The sequence below is a fragment of the Acinonyx jubatus genome, chromosome D3 (genome assembly GCF_027475565.1).
Source record: "Acinonyx jubatus isolate Ajub_Pintada_27869175 chromosome D3, VMU_Ajub_asm_v1.0, whole genome shotgun sequence".
NCBI classification, from domain to species: Eukaryota; Metazoa; Chordata; class Mammalia; order Carnivora; family Felidae; genus Acinonyx; species Acinonyx jubatus.
In genome coordinates, this window is record NC_069392.1 from 2,191,550 (window position 1) to 2,207,410 (window position 15,861).

The following is a 15,861-nucleotide window of genomic DNA, read 5'->3' on the forward strand; positions in this document are numbered from 1 at the left end:
TTCCTAAGAGCATCAGCCGCGAGCCTTTTTCTTTGCGCAGCACCGCTACCCTCATGGCTTCCCTCATCTTCCTCCAGCGAAACCAGGAACGGGCAGCCGGCAAGCTGTGGGGCCCTCTGCCGCCTTGGGGGCCTCCTGAAGCGGCGGCCGCATCCTGGGCGCGGACCCTCTGCTGCTCCCACGGGCGTGTCCAGCCACCACTGCCACTGAGCTCCCGGCAGGGGCTCCGGGTCCTCCGTGGGCCTCTCCCCCACTGTCCCGCGAAGACAGACCCCTGCGGCCTTGCGGACAGAGGTCAAGCTTTGGCCTCATATTTCACTGCAGGAAACAAAGTCACGTTCAAGCCGTCCGTTTGCGTCCCTCGTCGTAAACGGCGGTTCACAGGAGTGAGCATGTTTTTGTCTAGGGTCCGGAAGAGGGCAGGACAGACGGTTTTGCTGTTCCTGCCTGCATTTCACTGTTTGCCACAAAGCAAGATTCGGGAAGGTCTTTGTTCCTGCTCTGGTAGCTGAGGCCACAGACCTCGGGGACAGACACTCTCCCTCCTTCGATGACGGTCAGGCTCTCTCTCTCTCTCTCTCTCCTTTTCCTTCCTTCCCTCCTTCTCCCTAACACGTATGTATTACTTATAAAATCTAGTCATATAAATACTCTAATTGTGAAGCTGCCTTTCTGAGCTTGACCTTGTGTGCGTCCCGAGGACCGAGAACTGGGCCCAGTTCATGTTTTCTCAGCAATCGAACAAATGACTTTTCCCTACGCTGCCGTCCTACGTGGAAGGATGTGCTACTGACCCACTTACGCACTGAGGACGGACACGTGAGGCTGGATTGGCCCCAAGGTCCCAGCCAAAAGAGGAGTGTTAGCCATCCCCTGCCCTCAGGCCGTGGGGACACGGGAGACCGGAGCATACGGCTGCCTCCTGCTTACTCAACAGGTGTGCCAGCCTTTTAGGAAACTCCATTTAACTCCTTTCATCCTTCCACAACCTCATAAAGTTGGGGCTGCTGTCTCCGTCCCCCCAAGTGACTGAAGTGTAAAGGGGGTTGAGTAAATTTTTTTTTTTTTTTTTTTTGAGAAAAAGAGTACGATCAGGGAAGGGGCAGGGGCAGAGAGAGAGAGAGAGAGAGAGAGAGAATCCCAAGCAGGCTCCACACTGTCAGCACAGAGCCCACCGTGGGGCTCCCTCCCACGACCCTGAGATCACAAACTGAGCCGAAATCAAGAGTCGGGCACCCAACTGGCTGAGCCCCAGGGTGCCCCAGGGCTGAGTAACCTGAGCAAGCAGTGCAAGCATCCTGGGGTCCGCGGGCCCCGCTCCCCACCCCTCGGCCCCCTTCTCCCTCTGCCAGTGTTGACAGAAGAGCCAGGGGATGCCGGAGCAGGGAGGTGGCACGGAAAGAGAAGGGCGGGTGGTGTAGACTCTGCAGGGGGAAAGCTGGCAGGGCTCAGCTTGTGCCCCATGGACGCGCCCTGTGACTTACGACCCGGCCGCGACGTCGTGGGGAGTGACCGCAGGAGCCACTGGGCGAGGGTTGTGAGGCAGGCGGGGGGAGGTGCCCGGGGACTCTTCTGTGACAACGCAGTGACAAGTGGCAGCGATCTCTGTGGCCGTGCTGCCCGCTGTGTGTCGCTGGGCCGGGCAACAGTCACAGCACCCAGGCGTCCCGGGGAAGGTGTGTGCGCAGGTGACCGACAGCTGCGGTCAGGAGGTCACCGCCCTCAGCAGTGCGGTCAGCCTGGTCCGGGGCGGGGTGGCAGGGTGAACAATGTGAGGTTCCAGCGGGGAAGGACATTTCCCCTTCCTTCCGTCGTGTAAGCCAATTCCTTGCAATGAATCTCTGTATGTATTTACAGGTTTGCTGCTGTACGTTCTGGCTTCCTGCCAGGCTCCTAACCCATGAGGCCCTGGGGCCAGAAGGACGGGGCTCCAGGCTCAGTCATACGAGGTGTGAGTGGGGTAATCAGGGCCCCTCCAGGTGTGCGGACTCGGGTCCCGCATGGGACAGCCCCCGCCCCCCCCCGAAACCACACGTCCCGGCGCCGGCCTCTGTGGAAGCGAGGGCTCCCTCTTCCAGGTTGCTCACAGACCCCCAAACCCGGTCCCCTGAATTGTGTGCCCTTGGGAGGACCCCTTTCCCAAGGGCCAGCGGCCACCTCGTGGATGGCCTTGGATGCGGAGCGTTGTGTCCTCAAAAGGTCGTCGAAAGGATTTACGTGACACGATGCATGGGAACGGCTCACGGCTCCCTCCACGGTGGAATGTGTCGGAAGACTGCATTTGCTAATCACTGCAAAGGTTAGGAGTCTTGTAAGGAAGTGACAAGACCCAGCTCCAACAGGCTTCAAGCAAAGAAGGTTCTTCTGTCTGGGATAGAAAGGATGGGGCACAGGGCCGAGGCTGTGATCGTTGTAGACCAGCTGGGATGTGCCCTTTGGGACCCAGGGAGGGGGGCGGACTTCCGGGGGAGCTGGGTGTTGGCCAGCAAGGGAGGAGGAGAAAGGGTGGGGGACAGGCGTCCATCGGGTCTGCTTTGGCCTCTGTCCCCCAGAGGCTGGTCAAGGCAGTAAACTCAGGGTGACAGCAGGTTAGCAGCCGATGCACTTTCCTCGGGGACAGTGCCCAGAAACCAGCGTCTGGTCACCGCACGGCTCGATGGTGAGCCGCTCGCCGGGGTCCAGTGGCTGCCAGAGGGTGGGGCTGACACCAGAGGAGTCTGCTTTTGGCTTGGTCACGCCCCCCGGGAGGGCACACAGGTAGCCCCTTCCCCTGTGTAAACACAGAGCTGCCGGGACAGACGCCTGGCCACTGAGATCCCACCGAGGAAGACACTCGCTTCTTCCTACTTTGGCAGCTCGGACGCTTATCTGGGGGGCCCAGGGAGCAGTCAGAGCCGGCCCACTTATGGCCTCAGGCCTCATGGAGGAAAAGGCATCATCGAAAACGCTTTTGATGTGGTGTATGAAGCCACGTGGTCACTATGCCTTGTGAAGTGTAGGTGCTTAGACCAACGCTCTGTAGAGCAGGGCATTTCAGACCCCGATCCTAGCTTTGCAGGGACGTGGGGAATATTTTCTGCTCCCTCCTCCTGCTCCTGGTAAGACCAGGTCTGTGCCATCCGACACGAGCAGTTACTGTAAAACACAGGGACGCACAAACCGTTGGCAGAGAGAAAAATCCACCTGCCTCCTGAGCAGAAAGGGCTGCCCACAGAAGTCTCTGATTCCTTCCCGTCCCGCTCTTAGAGGGCAAAACAGACTCGACTCACGTCGGTTTGGCCCACACCGGGCGGTGTGTGATTTGACCTGCCTGCGTTTTGGGGGCAGATTTGCAGCCTTGCGTGACTTACGGTCATCGCACCGTGACACGCTGGTGCCCTCTGGACGCCACCCCGTGTCCCGCGTGACCTGCCTCTGTCCAGGCTGATTGGCGGGGGCCAGGAACTGGTGCAGAAGGCAGCGTCCGAGCAGGAGCCACAGACTCACCCAGTCACCGTTCCTTCGGTGCCTCAGCAGGTACACACGGAGCGCCTCCTCTGTGCCGGGCACCATGTCAGGGATGTGGTGAGAGAAGGCCCCTGCTCCCCATGGGGCAGATACTGTAGTGGGGCACACACGACAGAGAAGATATCAAGATACGCTCAGAGCCTTCTGTGTGCCGTGAGGATGGTAAACGAGGGAAACCGGATGGAGACAGGACGGTCACTGCCTGCATTGAGGGGTGCTCAGCCGTGGCCCCACAGGTGCACGGAGACCCAGGCAAGTGCCTGGGCGCTGGGGCTCAGAGTGCACCTCCCCGCAATTGTTCCTTGTTGATGAGGTTCCAGTAAGCACGTGACCCATTCTGGCTGCCAGTCATGAGCTAGAATATTACTAAGTCATGGTCCCTGTCACCATTCAGGAGTCCACAAGTGGCCTAATGTAACAGTTGGGCCAGACTTCCGGGTTGGGATCCTGGCCCTGCCACCTACGTGCTGTGTGACCTTGGGCAAGTTGCTTAACCTCTCTGAGTCTGGGTTTTATTCACTGCAAAATGGGGCTGATCCTAGTAGGACTCAGGGGGCAGTGGTAAGATGTGAGGGCTAATGGCGGTGCCTGGTACGAAGAGACAGGGGTGCGTGGAAGGGATTTCCAGAAGAGGCACCGTTTAAAGGGCCTTCGGAAGGTGGCCAGGAGCTCCCAGACTAAGCAAGGAGGAAGGACAAGCGAGGGAAGGGAAGAGCTCACACCCAGGCATGGCGTCTCGAAGCATCACAGCAGTGTGGGGAGCGGAGCGGAGTCCCTAGGGACGTGTGTTGTGACAGGTCAGATGCTGGCTTCCTCGTAGGAAGGGCCGGGGAGAGAAGGAGCCGGACACGTGTCGCAGGTGCCGACCCCCCTCCCGTGAATACCCTCTACATCCAAGCGTCCAAGTAGAGCGTCCAAGTTCGGCTCGGGTCAGGATCTCGCGGTTTGTGGGTTCGAGCCCCGCGTCGGGCTCTGTGCTGACGGCTCGGAGCCTGGAGCCTGCTGGGGATTCTCTTTCTCCCTCTCTCTCTCTGCCCCTCCCTGCTCACGTGCTCCGTCTCTCTCTCTCTCTCTTTCTTTCTCAAAATAAATAAATAAGTTTTAAAAATTGTTTCAAATAACCTCTATGCCGATCACGCTGAAGTGACCTATTTTGGAGTATGGTTGACTAAAGTGTGTTATCACAACCAACTCTGCCTGTTTCCCTTTACTTTTACAAGCGGCTACTAGGACACTTAAAACACCTAGGTGGCACGTGTTATATTTCCACTGGACTGTGCCGATCTGGGTAAATGGGCCACACTTGTTTCTTAAGAGCCAAACCCCCCCACCCCCGGCCCCAGCGACACGAGTGTGGTTTGGCCTGTCCTGTGCTTTCAAGCTTTTTGAACCAACTAGGCAACTTGCAGCCATTGCAATATGTGCACACACAAAAATGGAGCTTCAGCTTCTCAAGAGATCTTGAGTGGCCCCGGCCCCCTGCAGCCCGGTTCTCTGCGGAGCCCCCCTCACTGCTGTCACCTTCATGGGGCCGTGTCTGGGCCGTGTCCGACCCAGCTCCCAGGCTTAGGGAGGACATCCCACCTCCCGCATCCAGGATGACCCCGCTTCTGGGTTCGACCATGAGCCAAGGTCACTCGGGTGACAGCCCGTCACACAGTTGAGGCCGGGAAGGTCCCTGCCTCAGTTTCCCTGTGTGTGAAGTCAGCGTGATCACCGGCGCAGAGCAGGAGTGGGGACGTGTGATTACTATTTGGGAAGCCCCACGGCGAGACTGGCTCACGAGCCGTGCAAAGGGTTCTCATCGGGGTTTGGGCGTCGTTTCTCACACCGAGCTAAGGGAAGGGGAGCCACCTGGCTCCTGCGTGCAGTCGGTCAGCCAGCACAGACCGGGGTGGGGGGTGGGGGCTCTGCGCGGCCGCCTCAGACCACATCGGACCTCCAGGTGCAGGAGGCACGGGCCGATCGGATTCGCCGTCCAGCCCTCGGATCCTATTCCCTTTGGAGGATGACGGGGGACACTCCCACCTGAATGCGAACTTGGGCTGAAGGCAGAAGGCGGGCTCTCTGCGGGCACAGTCTGCTTTCCGGGCCACGAAGCCGACCGTTGGCAGGGGTTCCGGGGGTGGGCTGCAGGGGGCCGGGCAAGGAGGGGTCCGCCGGGGACCGGGGACGGGGGTGCCAAAGACTGGGCTCGAACCCAGGAACCGTGAGATCGTGACCTGAGCCGAGGTCTCCCCTCAGGTGCCTCTCTGCTTTTTCATGTAAGTCTACCACCTGGAAAGTGCACCTAAAAGATTTAGGATGAAAATTTGTCTCTCAGGCATCTCCCAGATGCCTTCTGTCTTTTGCGAAGACAGAGGTGTTTCACGGTCTTGAGTTTACCATGAACGCAACCGGAAACAATGCGATGGCCCTCGGGGGCCCTGGGAGGGCCCGCGGAGAAGCAGCGCTCCCGTGGGCCTGCGTTTTCAGGGACCCTCTTGAAAGGATCATGCGACGGTGCTCTGTGGGAAACCCCAATTCCTGCGGGTAGGGTAGCCGTAGCTGTCAGCGGGCTGGGTCAGGTGTGGGCAGGGGGTTCAGGGCAGGGCGGGGCACCTTCCAGGGGGGCCTGCAAAGCTAGGACCAGCTCAGGGGCCACCGGGACGTGCTAGGGGCTGCGGCCCACCCATCCCCTCACGTGGAGGAACTTCTCAGGAAGGAAGACAGGGCTCTGGACAACAGGGTGTGATTGCCGGGGGACGTTGTCCCTTCCCGTGTCCCACTCAGCATTGGGGTCACCCCCATGCCCGGCGCCACGACTCAGGTCAACGGCAGCTGAGGAGGTTGACGGGGACCCCTGTGCCGCACTCTGTCTCCTCCCACCCATTACTGGCTCTGTGATCTCGGGCGAGGTGGGTGACCTCTCCGAGCCTCCAATTAACTTCTCATCTGGGTGGTTAGTTTTACGTGTTGATTTGGTGACCCTTCCCGGTGATGTCGTCAAACCCTAACTCGGTGCTGCTGTGAAGGCATGTTGTGGACGTCATTAGCATCTGCGATCGGTTGGCTTTAAGTGAAGGAAATTATCCTCCGTAATGTGGGTGGTCCTTCTCCGATTAGTTGAAGCCGTAGGAGCAAACACGGAGGTTTCCTGAAGAGAAGTTCTGCCTGAAGACGGTGACGTAGAAAGCCTGCCTGGGCCTCCGCCCTGTGCATTGCGGACTTGGCATCCCAAGTCTTTGGGCCAGGTCTTTAAAATAAATCTCTATCTATCTATCATCTGTTATCTATCCATCCATCTCTCCATCCACTCTATTATCTATCTATCATCTGTCTATTTATGTATCTGTCTGTCTATCCATCCATCCATCCCCCCCACCCCTCCCTCCCTCCATCCTGTCTGTCTGTCTATCTATCTGTCTGTCTGTCTGTCTATGCATCCCTCCCTCCCTCCCTCCCTCCCTCCCTCCCTCCATCCTGTCTATCTATCATCTATCTATCTATCTATCTACCTATCTATCATTTGTCTATGTATCATCTATCTATCCATCCATCATCCGTCCCTCCCTCCATCCTGTCTGTCTATCTAGCAGTCTCTCTATCCATCTGTCTATCCCTCCGTCCCTCCATCTGTCTGTCTCCTGTTGGTTCTGTTTCTCTGGAGGACCCCAGCTGATGCACAGAGCCGGCGGTCAGGATTCCGTGAGCACCTAAGACTGTGTGCAGGCCCAGCGGGACTTTGGTAAATCACAGTGATAAAGAAGACCGGGCGGGGCCGCGTTCATTCCCCCAGTCGGTGACTCAGGCACCTCTGGGGCTTGATGCATGTGGAACAGTCACCTCTGGATCGCCTCTGCCTGGGGCCGCACTTTCCCAGGCCCTGTCCTGGCTCAGCTCACCCGCAGGACACACTACCGCTGGTGGCACCTTCACGCGACGCCTTCCAGGTGGGAGAAGGTGACACATCTGGTGATTCAAGACAGACAGACAGGCAGACAGGCAGGGAGTGAGCTTGGCACAAACGTCAGAACAGCACGACCAGAATCATTTTCCGGGAGTGTTTGGACATCAGGGGATGGGGGAGCTTGGGGAAGGAAGGAGTCCACGGAGCGAGGTCCCTGTCGTTGGGACGCCAAGGCCGTGGTGACAGTGTGGACGTGGAGCGAAGCCTGGTTCTCTGCCTCTGCCGATCGCCCTGGATTCGGAAATTAAGGCCCGCAGCGCCGGATTTCGGAAGACGCGGCACGAGCACGCGCTAATGCTCTCGCTCACGGTCCTGCGGTGTCACCACCGGGCATGTCCTGGGTGTTGTCCCCGCCGTGACCTCCTGCCCCCTCCCAAGCCAGGCCGCGCCCCGCGGGGCTTTCTCCTTGACGCCGAAGCCAAGGGCCTTTCCCGCCTCGGTCCACCCCCTCTGCGCGGGGGCGCACCTGCCCCGGCCTGCGAGCGCCCTTACCCAGGCAGCTGTCAGCGTCTAATCCCCAGCGGGCTTGCTCACTCCCTGCACTTCATACGGTAGCTGCCGGAGCCCCTGGAGCGTCTGAACCACCCTCGGAGGCACCTTCCCACCCCGACTTTTCTGCAACGCCCCGGGACTGGCGACGGGCCAGCGCGGGCTGCGTCTCCGGGAGGGTTGGCCAACAAGCTTTTAGAGACGGCCCCTGTGCCCCCAGGCCAGGCCAGGCCAGGGGAGCAAACTCACCGCGTTGCTTTGGGAATGCCAGGTCTGCCTGTCTGTCTAGTTGATCTGTCGTCACCCCTTGAGTCAGGCGTGGGGAGGTGGAACCCAGCCACGGTGACCCAGCAGGCTGTCTGCGGGCGCGGCCGGTCTCCGGGGACGGGGCCGTGTCACCGTGTGCCCCCCCTGGCCCCCTGCACACCACTGCACGCGGCCAGGCTGGCGCGGGGTTCCTGCCGCAGCTGAGCTGCCGTAACTTTGTGCCAACAAGAGTCTGAGTGTGGCCGCCTTAGGAGAGCCGGTCCTCGGGCTTTAAGTGGGACAAACTTGGACACGGTCTTCGCCCTTCACGGCTACCTGTCGTACCCGCCCGACTGCGGGGACCTCTCTAATTGTTTTTGCCAACGTGTTCGTCTCTCGGGGCTGCCCAAACGAGGTGCCACCGACGGGTGGCTTGAAACAACAGACACTCCTTCTTGCACAATTCTGGAGGCCAGGAGTCAGGAATCAGGGTGTCGGCCCCGCACGCTGTCCCGGAAGGCTCCAGGGCCGGTCCCTCCTCGCCTCCCCCTGCTCTGTCGGATGCCGGCCATCCCGGCGTCCCTGGCTTCGGGCTGCGTCTCTCCAAGCTCCGCCCCCATTCTCATGTGGCCTTTTCCCCGTGTGACTCCTGTCATGTGGGACTAGGGCCTCGCCTACCCTGCTATGGCCTTATTGTAACTAATAACAGCTGCGATGACCTTCTTTCCAAATTAGGGCTTTTGCATCGTCTTTTTGGGGGACACGGTTCACCCCACAACACTAAGCCACGCTTAATTCCGTGAAACGGTGGGCGGGGGGGCTCCTCGGTGAGACTGGAAAAGGCAGACAGTGTGGACGCGGAGCGGGGGAAGGGCGCTGCGTGGGAAAGTCCCAGCGCAGGTGCCTCGGGGCTCCAGCCGGAGGAAAAAGCCCAGGGGAGAAACCCGGATGCGCACCTGCAGCCTGGTTTTCCGCCCCGCGAGGAGGTGTCTGTGCGAGGGCCACTCTGCTGTCATCCAGCCTCCGCTAGGCAGAGACCTCTGACACAGAAGCACGTCGCTGACAGAGGTCCCTGCTGGCCGGGCTCGGGGACGCAGGGTGAGGAGTGGCGAGGGCCCACGCGTCCCCGGCCAGCCCCCGCCCCCCGTTCTCCCGCGGCAGCAGGGGCGCCTGGCGGCCCCCGGTGCTGGGCGGACGGAGCAGAGCTGGGACCGCTGTGTTTTCCCCCATCTTTCACCAACTTGAATTCTTATCTTGTTCATCAGGTTTCTTTTTTACTCTTCACAGCATCTCTTTTACTGCATCTTAAAGGCCCTTCCCACGTGGGCCTGGTCAGGACCCCTTTGCCACGGGCGCCATCCTGGCCCCGGGGTTGCTGATGCCAGGCTTTGCGGGGGCGGGGGGAGAAGAGCGTGTGACTGTCCTGGGGCGCTGTGATGTCTGGCCAAAACGGGGGTGGGGGAGTGTTTCATGAACCAGCCTGGAGGCCGAATTCGAGGCATCACAGGGCTGGTTCCTGTGCAGGTGCCGGGGGGAGTCCGTTCCTCTTCTCTCCCCCGGGGTTCCTCGTCACACGGCCCCTTCTGTGTGTGTCTCCATCCCCTCCTAGTCTTGTAAGGACACCAGTCATTGGATTTAGGGCTCACCCTCATCCAGCGCGACCTCAGGCGATCCTTACCTGAATTCCATCTGCAAAGGCCCTCATTCCAGAGGAGGTCGCATTCTGGGGTGAACATGCGTGTTGGGGGGAGGCTATTCAGCCCACTGCCAGGAGCACCTGGGTTTGTGTGGAAGGAGCTCAGTGGGTCGGGGGGGCTCTGTTCCAGGACTATGCAGGCCGTGGCTTCCCATGAACGCCACCCCACCCCGTAGGCCACGGCAGGATGGACGGGAGGCACGGGGCAGCGTCAGAGGTGAGCACGCGCGGGGAGGGGGCCGCCACCCCTGCGGGCTGCGGGCGGTGGTGCGGCCTCCCTGGGAGATCAGCAGGAGTCCCCCGGGGCCAGGCCTTCCGGACAGGAGCGGGGCCCGCGAGGTTGGAGCCCGAGCCACAGCAGCAAGGTTGCCTCTGCCCGAGCAGAGAGAGAGGGAGAGAGAGCCGCGCTTCCCCCTGCTCCGCCCTCCAGACCTCTTGCCTGCCAGAGGCCCCTCTGCTAGAACCTTCCCCAGACCAGATGGCAAGGGAGCCCCAAGACTCACGTTCCCTTTGATGCCCAGAAGGGCGGAGAGGGGGAAGAAGCACGCTGCTTGCATTTGTTTGGGAGGGTCCTGAACGCAGCCCCTGCCCCCCGCCACGAGTAAGATGGACAGGGTTGCGGTGTGTGCAAACTTTATCTAGATCTCTCTCTGGGGAGCCCAAAGCTCTTTGCTTGTACCAGCTGGTTTGAGCCTCGAAAGAGTTCCCCCCCCCGCCACCCCGCCACGATGTTGGCGTTCTTACGATGCCCACTTTACAGACGAAGAGACTGAAGCCAAGGTCATCCCAGTGAGACTTAAACTCACATGGTCTAGCTGAAGAGCCCCCCTCTTTGTCTGTCTCCGGGGTTGCCCCCCACCAACACGTTTGTGACAGCCGTCGGGCACAATTGTTCCCAGCGGAGCTCCAAGGGGCAGGGCCGTCACGACCGTCAGTCACAACACCCGTGACACCGGAGGTCCGGCTGTTGCCATCCGTGCACCCAGCGGGCCGAGCGGCTCCCGCCTGGGCGCGTCTCCGGGTGGACTCGAGGGGTCGATTCTGCTCCTGGAAGCGGGGAGGAGTGGGGGCAGAAAACAGACTTGCACACCAGCCGGCGGGCTGCAAACCGGGCTCTGCCGAGGTCCGAGCTGCGTGGCCTTAGGCAGATGGCGGCCTCCTCGAGCCTCCGAGAACTAACCCATCGCGCGAGGAAAATCATGACGGTGTCTTAGGCGCCGGCCTCCCAATCACAGGTCCGCGCGTTCTGTTTTCCATGCGCGGACGTTCCAGCGTCCGGAAGAGGGGTCGGCGCCCACGCGGTCAGTCGGATGGACCTGGGGGCCCCGTGTGTTTGCGCTCCCGGGCCGCACAGCAGATGTTTTACACCCCGGCCGTGTGCTTCCACCTCGGCTCCTTTCGCCCGTGTCACAGGGCTCCCCTGCAGCCAGAGAGCGCTTTGGCTGGCGGACAGGTCTCCGGTGCATGTCTCTGGCAAGCGGGCCCCGGGCGCGGGAATCTCCCCGGGGCGGACTCCGGCTTTCTCCTCCTGATTGTCCGGAACGGGAGTCCCGTTGAATGCCCGTGGGCCCGAGGGAAGGGCATTTGGTCCCGTCACGAGGAGGGCGGCGAAAGCCTGTGATGCCACGTCAGCGCGAGCGCTTTCTCCTACCCCTCCACGTGCTCTGGCTTTGTCCTCGTCAACGGCTTCACGGAGCCCGTGCTGTTGGCGGCCCCACCTGACACGGGGGAAGCCGGGCGCCGAGAAACTTGTTGGTCTGTGTTTACCTGGCTTGCTGGGCACAGAATCAAGGTTCGAACCCCAGGAGCCTGGCTTCACACATTCTCCTAACCGAAGTTTTAGCTGAAGTAGCTAGAGGGTCGTCAAAAACCGGACGGGGACGTTCCGGGCGTCTTCGCCCCGTTCCCGCATCTTGGCATCTTGCAAAACCGTGGCACCACGGCATAACCAAGCTGTGGACACTGATCTGGCTTCACTTTTAATCAACTGCGGGGTCACCACACCCGTTGATACGCTGTTTCCTCAACCAAGGTGCTCTCTTTTTTTATTTTACGAAAAACGTTTGTTTATTTTGAGGGAGAGGCATAGACTGTGAGCAGCGGAGGGGCAGAGAGAGAGAGAGAGAGAGAGAGAGAGAGAATCCCAAGCAGGCTCTGAGCTGTCAGCATCGAGCCCGACGTGGGGCTCGAACTCACAAACCGTGAGAGCATGACCTGAGCCGAAATCGAGAGTCAACGCGGATTGTCCGTCACTGAATCGAAACACGACTTTGCCCCCCAACCTCCCATCGAGCGGAGAGACCTGTGTTCCCCTCCCTTGGATCTGAGGGGGCTACAGACTGCATCGAGGCAACGCCACTTAACTTCTGAGAAGTCACGAATGGTGACGAGCTTCCTCTGGCTCTTTGGAAGGTGCCTGTCCCGGGACCCTGGTGTCGTACCGTGAGGACGCCCGAGGTACCCCAAGCAGGAGGGGCACACGGACCGGTCCTGCGGAGGCGTGTGGCCAACATCCCAGCCGAGGCCCCAGCTGACAGCCAGCCAGCATCAAACGCCAGACAGGTGCATGAAGACACCTCCGGGTGACTCTACCGTCCAGCCCCCAGCTCTCAGGTGCTGCAGAGCAGAGCAAAGCCACCCCTGCTACGCCCTCTCCAGCTTCTCAACCCGCAGAACCCATGAGCCTAATGAGATGGTCGTGAAGCCTCATCTGGAGAAACCGGAACACCGTCCAGCAAATACCTCTTGAGCACCTACTGTGTGTCACGTGCGTTAGGCGCAGGGATAGGATGGTGAGAAAGACCAGACCCGGGTCGCACCCTCCCACACCTCCCACTCTAGCAAACACGAGCGATGAGAGCTAATCAGAGTTTTCCTTCTCTTCGTGCCAGGATTTGTTTTTGTTTCTATTTTATTTTATTTTTAAAAGAGGAGAAAACTTGGCCTTGGTCCTCTCTGGGCTTTGATGCTGTTGCCAAAGGAATTAGCCCAAAGTATTTTCGTCTGGTGGTGCCAGTTGAGTGCAGCCTCAGCCGGGTGAGCGGTGACTCACTCCCCTGCTGCACGAAGGGCTGACATCCTGGGGTGAACGCGTTCCAGCCTCCGGGCTGGTGGTAGCCGAGCTTGAGGGCGGGTGGTGTCACAGAGGCGTACGAGAAAGAAGACGGACCTGGTCAGCGCGTCCTCCCTCGGAGCCACGGCTGAGCATCTGCACAAGGTGGGAGACGGTCCGTCCCCACGCCCGGGGAACAAAGGCACAGCCCAGGTGTCCGTCCTGGAGCCCGGCGGTGGCGGGCAGGAGCTAAGCGGCGGCCAGCAAGCCCGGCCCTTCAGGAGTCCTGCCCACAGTGTTCCCAGGGCCCTTCTGGAGGCCAGTTGGGGATGGCAGCGGGCGGATGGAAAAAGTCGATCATTTCCCTGGTTTAAGGCCAAGACTCAGGCTTGCACACTCTGTGAAAACAAACCCAGGAGTGAATGTTCCAGTCCCAGCATGACAGACAGAAAACAATCAGGAGGTTTTCCAAGAGGGCAGCTGCGGGGATGGGAGGTTGTTTGCAGAGGAACCAGGGTTGGAAAGGACCCCAGGACCTAGTGCCCAGGCCCGGACCCAGAGGGAGACTTTCACGTGGGAACAAAGGGGCGGCCACCGTGTCCACTTCTCATGCTGGAGTGACCCTGCGGGTCGAGCCGAGCGTTCGCTGGGAATATCATTTCTATACCTGCTGCCCCAACACCCACAGACACCCCCCCACCCCCATCACAGGGTCCATGTGGTGGCCCTCCAGCAAACCAGCGAACTTCCGGTATTCCTGGAGCAGACATTTGTTTGGGCACTCAGCATCCATTTCCCTTCTGCCCTTATTCTCACGCTGCATCACTGACCCTGAACCAGACCTGACCCTCCACAACACCGGGCGTCTTTGGCCGCTCGACTGAGGTGACCCGGTCCTGGCCAATAAGCATCTGGCCGCGTCTGCTCACACAGGTGAGGGAGAGAATGTTCGTGTTTCCTGGGTCCGAACAGACAGGGTGTCGGTTGGGGCCCAAGGAGGGACGCTGTGGGGGGACCACGTGTGGGAGTGGGGGCGCTCGGGACAGAGCAGGACCCAGAGCTGGCTTTGATGACAGCACGTGAATCTAACCAATCCCATCCCCGTGAGTCAGAACATTCCTTCTGTTTGTTTCTTAAGCCACGCTGAGTTGGGTCTTAGGAACTGCCGGTGAGAAAGTCCCAGCTAACACCACCCCACCCCAAACACAGCAGTATGTATCCTGTAAGAGAATGTGCACCTCACCACGGAGCAGAAGGGAGCGGCGTGAGTTAGCATTACTGTAGGAGGGGTTGAGGCTGCCGTAACACCCGTTCCCCTACGCATATATCCAAATCGGATCTCACCGGCCTGAAGTCAAGGTGTCTGTGGGGCTGCGTTCCTTCTGGAGGCTCTCGGGAGAATCTGTTCCCTGACTCTCCAGCTCCTTCAAGTTCCCGCCCCCCGGGGCTCAGGGTGCCTCCCTCCTTCTCCTGAGACAGCCCCTCCCTGACCCTTGTCATTGTGTCCCCTTGTGACCCCAGCTGGGAAAGGCTCTCCAGTATGAAATCCTCAGTGGCTAGACTGGGCCCACCTGGACCTTCCAGGGCAGTGTCCCCATCACCAGGTCTTTACTCTGAACCACATCTGCGAAGTCCCTTATGCCATGGAAGGTAACACAGTCACAGATTGCATATCACGGGGGAGGGCATCATTCTGTCTGCCGCTGTCACGCGATTAGCAAGCATTTATTATGCACCTATTGTATGCTACCCTCTTTGGGGGTGGCTAAAGGGGTTACGAACAAGAATAAAGTCAAGAAAGATGCGTAGCATGGCAGCACCCCAGCCCTTGCCCTCCCTGACCTGTGGCCGGGCCCTTGTGTTCTCCCCGCAAAGGCGTGTAGTTTCCTGGTGTGGGCACGAGAGAGGCACGGGCCACGTGTAGGCGGGAGCGACAAGCCTCAGGAGGGAGTCGTCTGAGACTCGGGGTGCTGCAGACGCCTCCCCCCTGCCGTGGCTGGGCTACACAAGCTGGTCCTGCCGAACCAGCTCACCTCTGGATGCGCCCAGCCCGCCACAAGCCACGCACAACCCAACTACCCAGCGACCCCGCCTTCGGGCAAGGCTTTGGATCAATCAGTCCCAGTACTCTGGGAAGAAAACCCACGCCGTTTACCAGGTCCCCGACACCTGCGGTCGGGCCCCATCCCAGACTCCTCCCACTACTCGCCCTTCTCACACGTGCCTGTCATCTGTCTCGCGAGAACCTCAGCCCCACTCCGCCCCGCAGCCCGCGCATGCGTGTTCCCTTCCAGCACTTCCGACCCCCACCGAGGTCCTTCTTGACGACGATGGTCACTCTCCCAGCTGCCCCATTGATGTTCTCTTGCTATCTGCCTGCCTCCCTCCACCCCCTCCCACTGAGTGTAACCCGCCGTGAGCACAGGACCGTGTGTGACTGGTTACTTGTCGCTGAGGACAGTGCTTGACAGATGGCAGGTGTCCATTTCGTGAAGCCGGGACGCAAGGTGAAGGAGGCCATGGTCATTCCTGGCGTGGAGGCCAGCCTCCGACGTGGCTCCCAATCCCTGCCTCCTGACGGTCGTGCCCTTGTGGGGTCCCGGCCACGGGTAACCAGGCGGTCCGCCGGGGGCCTTGCAGCTCGGCCTTGGAGTCTGGAGACACAAGCTTCCCGGGCTTTTACCCGCCGTGGAAGAAGTCCTTGTACGTGAGGCCAGCCTGCTGGAGAGGCCGCACGTGAGGCTCTCTGCTCGCGGCTCCTACGGGGCCCGGCCTCCCAGCCATCCCTTCGAGATGCTAGTGAAGGCATTTGGACGTGAGGGAACCCTTCCCACGGCCGAATCCCTCCCAGCACACGCTGTCCGTGCCACGTGGGGGGGGGGGGGGGGAATCGCCCCGCTGAATCCTGCTGGATCCCAGGCC